The following is a 6619-nucleotide window of genomic DNA, read 5'->3' as shown; positions in this document are numbered from 1 at the left end:
GAGCCAGTGGAGAGATCGGAGTACGGGGGTGATGTGAGACCGTCGATTTGTCCTGGTGAGTAATCTGGCGGCAGCGTTTTGGATGACCTGCAGACGGTTAAGAGCAGATGCACTGAGTGATGTGAAAAGTGAGTTACAGTTGTCAATGCGAGAAGAGATAAATGTGTGTATGATCATCTCTAATTCAGGTGTTGATACTTTACTGATATTTCTTAGATGGAAGAAACATGATCTGGACAGCTGCTTAACATGGGGGTCAAACGACATGGATCGATCAAAGAAAATCCCAAGATTGCGCAGGTTGCAATGGGCAGCAGAGAAGAGTGGACTAATAATCTGCCTGATCATGGGGACAAACTCATCTGGAGCAATAACTAGGACCTCCGTCTTAGAGTCGTTGAGTTGCAAGCAGTTTTCTGCCGTCCAGTCTCTGATGGCATTGACACAGTCCAGGAGCCTAGTTAATGTGAATGCCTCGCTGGGTTTGAATGACAGATGAAGTTGGATATCGTCTGCATATAAGTGATAGGACACATTATAGCTTTTTATGATCGGTCCCAAAGGTAACAGATAAAGGGAAAAATAACAGAGGCCCCAGAACCGAGCCCTGCGGTACACCACAAGACAGTGGAGAGGTAACAGACACAAAATCACCCACAGAGACATTGAAACTTCTGTCATTGAGGTAAGATGTAAACCAGTCTAACGCTATGCCAGTTATGCCCACCCAATCACGTAGCCTCTTAATCAGGATGTTATGGTCTACAGCACATGTGTCAAACTCAAGGCCCGCGGCCGAATCCGGCCCGCCACGTCATTTTATGTGGCCCGCGAATCCGCCAGCAAAAAAAAATATTTAATTTTTTTTTTTTGGAAAAATAATTAAAAGTTAGAGTTGATAATAAAAGTATCCCCATGGTCGAAATTATGAGATAGAAAGTTGAAATTATGAGATAGCATGTTGTCTGTGTACCGACATTAAAACTATCACAACAGGTGGACAGGAGAGGCAACAGCCCGAAAAGAGGTTTTCCAACGATTGAAAAAGATCGACAAATAATCCCAAAATGTCCACGAAGAGAACAATTGATGCAGAGGGAAGAAAATGTGAAAGCGAATACATGTTTGTGCTTCAAGGAGAACAACGGGTCTGTCTTCTGTGTTATGAGGCGTGTCGGTGATGAAGGATACAATTCATAACTGTCCAAGAATTAAAAGGCAGACTGCAATCACAGCAGAATATATTTACACAGCTACAGCCCAGTGCATGCTGAAGGTGTGTGAGCAGAGCTCCGACCAGATACAGACTTTTACAAATGTCAGTTTGTGAAGAAACACCATCGCAGACCGAGTTCATGAACTAGCAGCAATCTAACAACACAGCTAGCTAAGAGACGAGCAGGTACTTGTGTTTCTAATGAACTGTTGATGAAAGCACAGACAACACGGATACATCATCTATCCATGTTCATCAGACCTGACTCTCAGTGAGCAGCTCTTGGATGTAGCTGCCATGCGCAGGACGACGACAGGGAGGAACATTAGTGACGCAGAGAGGTGACACAAACAGCTTTGAACAAAGTTAATGTCACAACTTGTGTTTGATATTTGTCTTTGTTATTTTCTTCAATAGTTTGATCTTTGATAGAGTCATGTGGGTTTCTTAACCCTCAATTAAAATGATTGATGTTATAATAACAGAAATGTGTTTAAATATCATTTTTCATTTATATAACTGCATGTACAATATGTTTACACTTGAATAAACAATAATCAAATGCAGAGAGAGTTATTTAACAATATGTTAGGAGAAGTTACAGTTATACAGTCTTACAGTTACAACCGGCCCTTTGAGGGCGGCCGTGATGCTGATGTGGCCCAGAGTGGAAATGAGTTTGAGACCCCTGATCTACAGTGTCAAATGCAGAACTGAGGTCCAGAAGAACTAACACAGAGCAGTCACCTGCATCAGCACACATGAGAATGTCATTTGAAACCCTCAGGAGAGCGGTTTCAGGAGAGTGTTGCTTACGAAACCCAGACTGGAACTTGTCGTACATGTTGTGCCTCTCCAGTGCAGCAGTAAGTTGTTTGATATGTATGTATGTTGTATGATACAAGCCTGCTATGAGCTAACTATTATTAGCATGTTGAGGAAACCATTCGTCATGTGATCTAATGCATGGATCATCTATTTGGTTTATGCCAAACTCTATCAATAAACTGTTTAGTTGCAGCCTCTTAGCAAAGTGTATCAGTGTATGAATGAATAAAACAGGACATTGCTATAAAAAAAACAACGTTCAGCAAAAGGTGCACTGTCAGCAAAAACGATTGGCCGCCGGCCACATGCTGCATTGGAAACAAAGCCGCGTGTTCTGTGATGGCTTCTAACGGGCAAGTTGTCTCTTAATTTGTCCAAATAGAAGTTAAACCGCACAACACGAGACTGAGGAGTGGACCTCAGGCTGCACCGCTCTAATGGAGAGAAGCAGCGAACACAGACAAGAGTGCTGTGCAGCTTTTTAATTTCTATTTGAGCCCATAATGAAATCAAGAGTCACATGCAGGTGATGTATGGAAGATATACGGCCTGTCATGAGCCTCAGCACTGTGAAAGAGCACACACACACACACACACACACACACACACACACACACACACACACACACACACACACACACACACAGAGTCATTTAGCAAGCCAACAAGATTTAATGTCTTGAATCTGGTGTCTGCCAAAGTGGAGACCTACAGTACATAAAAATGGAATTACTAAAAGAAAGAAAGGAAAGTGCTAGTGTGGCAGTTTCTCTCAACACACACACACACACACTTCTGTGTGTCTGTCTCTCTGAGTAACAGCTGGGCTTCTTAGGTAAATTGAATCAGTCGCTCTCCGGTCGGTCGGGCTCTTGTGAGGCCTCTGGCGTGGAAACCCAAGCTATCTGATTGATTTTTTTTTTTTTGTTGCTCTCTCGCAGTCGGCCTACCCTCTTCTATTTCTCAGCCCAGCGCGTTGCAGGGATGGTCTGACTAGTGGACGGCGTCCAGCAGAGTTTAAAGCCCGGCTGAGCCGCTCAGCCGGGCAGTAGCCTCCTCTGATTCATCTCTGTGGCTGTTATACTGTATATGCGAGTGTCTTCTGGGAGTACAGAGCTTATGTAACCTCCCTCACTGGTCTGCTTCAGGGACTTCTAGAAAACCGGGTCAGTCAAGCTCCTCTTAATCGCTCATACTTGGCGAGGCAGCCTTGACACACACACACACACGTATCTCCTCGAGCTATTTTCTGCCTGACTTCAGGTGCTGCCCTCGAACCTGTACCTCCATCTCAGCCTTCAGACTCAGAGGGCTGTTAAAGAGACACTTCACTAAAAACCAGCCTCTTGTTCCTCAGGCTGTTTGTCAAACAGGAGGTGGGTCAGACAGGAAGACGGCATCACCGTGATTAGCCTGCTAGCCTTCTACGCATTGAGAGCCAATCAGTGACACTCGTTGTCCAAAACAGTGTTTTGAAGAATGAAGTATCAGTGGTGGTGGGGGGGGGGGCCTTCATTTCTCTTTAAATCAGAGCTGATTATCTGCCTTTTTCCTGTGATGGTGTATTTTTAGTGTGTGTGTGTGTGTGTGTGTGTGTGTGTATCTTGCTCCTGTAAATGTCGATAATGTCACATTATGTCTCGAGCTGAAATGATTAGTCGATCCACGGAATGATCAATCAATGAATTTGATAAAACAAGAATTTGATGAGGCAAGAATAATAAATTGTTTTCAGCCTCTCAAATGTCATCATTTTGCAATTTTTCTTTGTCATCTGTGATATCAAAACAAACATATTTGGATTTTTGGACCGTTTCTCGGACCAAACCAGACTTATTTTATTCATTATTTCCGGATATTTTGTTGATAAAAAGACAGTGAAAATAATAACTAGTTGCAGATCCGACTCGTTGCATTCATAATAAATAAAGCAGCAAATCATCATTTTAAACTTGAACATTTTGGGGTTTTGGACTGCAGGTAAATTTGTCTCCCTGGTGTCTGAGAAACCGTAAGGGTCCTTTTTTCTACACTTATCACATTTTATAAACTAAAAAAGAAAGTACTCATTGATAGTAAATAATAAGTGGTGGAGTACTCCAGTACTCCTTTATGATCATACCTCTCTACTAATAAGGAAATATGAATAAAGAAGGTTTTAATGGAGCTAAACCAATAAGCAGAATAACAAAATAAAGCCTGTGGAGCACTCGGTTATCACGAGGCAGCACAAACGCTCACGAATGCTACTAAGGTCTGTCATAATGCAGGTAAGCTGGAGGACAGGTGCCCCTTTAATATCTCTGAACGCTCAAAATCACCCTCAATCAGAAAAGTTAAGACAGCAAAGCTGTTCTAAAGGGCCTGAGGATCAGGATCAGGGTTAGTGGCAGACACCATCAGCTGAACTGAGGTCTGCATTAAGTGGAGAGAGGATCAGAGAGCCCTGGGTGAGCACTTCCTCACCTCTCTTGAGCCCTGAAGGAAAGGCGACGTCACACGCTGATTGGCCAGAGAGAGCAAATGAACCAAGCTGCTCGCAATTGTTAATTAGTAGTCGAACAACATTTGTATTCAGGTTGCGACACCCAGACTGCCCAGTTTCCCTTTTATCCCCATCATCCTCACAAAGCTGTAAACACGTCATCCAGACGGGAACACGGGGGGAGGGGAGGTGCCGAGGTAAACAGGAAGTGACCGCTTTAACCCCCCCACTTCCCTATATGTCACGTCCTGTATGTGGTCGTACTGTAAGAGTGCTCAGGTTACATTTGTGGCCAAGGGAAGGAGAATGAGAGGTGTGTGCGTGTGACATGTTTTATTACACTATTAGCCTCTGATGTGTTGATATGTAGGTCAAAGCTGTGTTTATACTGTACGTCTGTGTGTGTGTGTGTGGGAGGGGAGGAAATTCCTAACAGCACCATGTTAGCGTGTGACCCAGTTGTCAGAGAGTTAAATCCCGCTGATCCAACACTTGTCACTCTCACTCACACACACACACACACACAGTGGACTAAGAGTGTGTGTGTGTGTGTTTTGTCAGACAGGTAGCAATAAGTCAGTGTGACAGGTGGAAGTCAAAGATGCATCTCGTCTGCAGATCGCTTTTAAAGCTCAGTGGCACTTGGAGAAAGAACCCGCTCAGCTCACGAAAACAAACGTTCTTTTCTCTCGCAAACAAACAAACACACACACACACACACACCCACGGGGTCAGAGTGCAGGTTGCATGCAGGGAAATGCCCTGGACCTGGACCTGGACCTGGACCTGGCAGCAGCAGATGCATTTGTTTAGGCCCTTACAGTATTTGATTTTAAACTTGTTAATGACCATACATATTCTCATTACTGAAGAGTTTGACTTCAAGATGAGATATTAATACTCTCAAACAGAAACAGTCAGAAAGCTTTAAAACCCTGAAGCTTTGCTGAACTAGCTTTGCTCTTTGTGACGTCTGTAGATTCCTGCTGTCTCCAGCGCTGCCGATACAGATCTAAGACGTAGCGCTGCTCTGGGAATGTGTTGTACAAAGATACTGGTTTCAGTTTGACTCGCTCTCATGTTGGTGAGTTACTTTCCTCTGGTTATGAAACTGTGTCACATTAATACTGATCCTCTATATGACCGAGACCATCAGCGAGAACATTGTCTATTTCTATAGAGCTATTCTTAACGCTCGTCACTACGGTTCTCCTCTCTGCTCCTCCTGGTCCCCCCGCTGGGAGCCAACAGGGACTCCACGCTGCTGGAGACCCAGCATTACTGAGTAGAAGGGAGGCCCGGGAGAACCAGAACCAGGACTGCACGCAGCAGACTGTCAGACCCTGCTGCAGCAAAAATAGACGTTTATTTTGATGTGCCTGCTTTGTTGTTTGCTGTCCCTGTTGTTGGCAAACAAAGGCCAATAATTGGTTGCCAATTTCTCAAACTAGTTGTCAAACCTGGCAACCCTTTGCCCCGATGATGTAGCCCAGAGGTGCAGTCAAATCAGTGGTTTCCCCAAGCAGCTCTGGCGGAGCAGGGAGTGTTATGTAATACCCCTCCTCACTCTTTTCAGACTCTTGTCCTCACAGACTGCAGCAGGGACGTCAGCGGTTTCTCACCGTCAGCTTCACGTCACCTCATAATGTCTGAGAAGTTTACAAGTGATGATGCTTTTTGTTTCCCCTCCAGAGTGGAATGAACCTTTTTTAAATTGACGGCTCACGGCGGTGTGCTGAAGGTCTACCTAGTGAGGATCCTTGATCTCAGTGGGACTAACCCAGATCCATGACGAGGTGGAGCAGGTAGACACGCTCTCGAATTAACCCTCCTGGTAACCCGCCGAGGCTGGCGACACTAAATAATGCATGAAATGCAGAGAATAAGTTGCTGTGTAGTTGTTTTATACGACGAGGTATCTTGTAACACATCCGTTCCACACAGGCGTGAAAGGTATTGCAGTCATTCTAAGCTTCGACACGTTCCTTCCTGTTTGTTTTGGCTTTAAATGTAGATCTTTAGTGGAGTCACACCTGTTTAAACCAGGGCCTCAGCCACGAAACAACCCAAACGGCTTTGTGCCGGGTTTC

This window comes from Melanostigma gelatinosum (assembly GCF_949748355.1).
Source record: "Melanostigma gelatinosum genome assembly, chromosome: 15".
In the NCBI taxonomy this organism is placed as follows: Eukaryota; Metazoa; Chordata; class Actinopteri; order Perciformes; family Zoarcidae; genus Melanostigma; species Melanostigma gelatinosum.
This window is presented reverse-complemented; position numbering follows the sequence as displayed.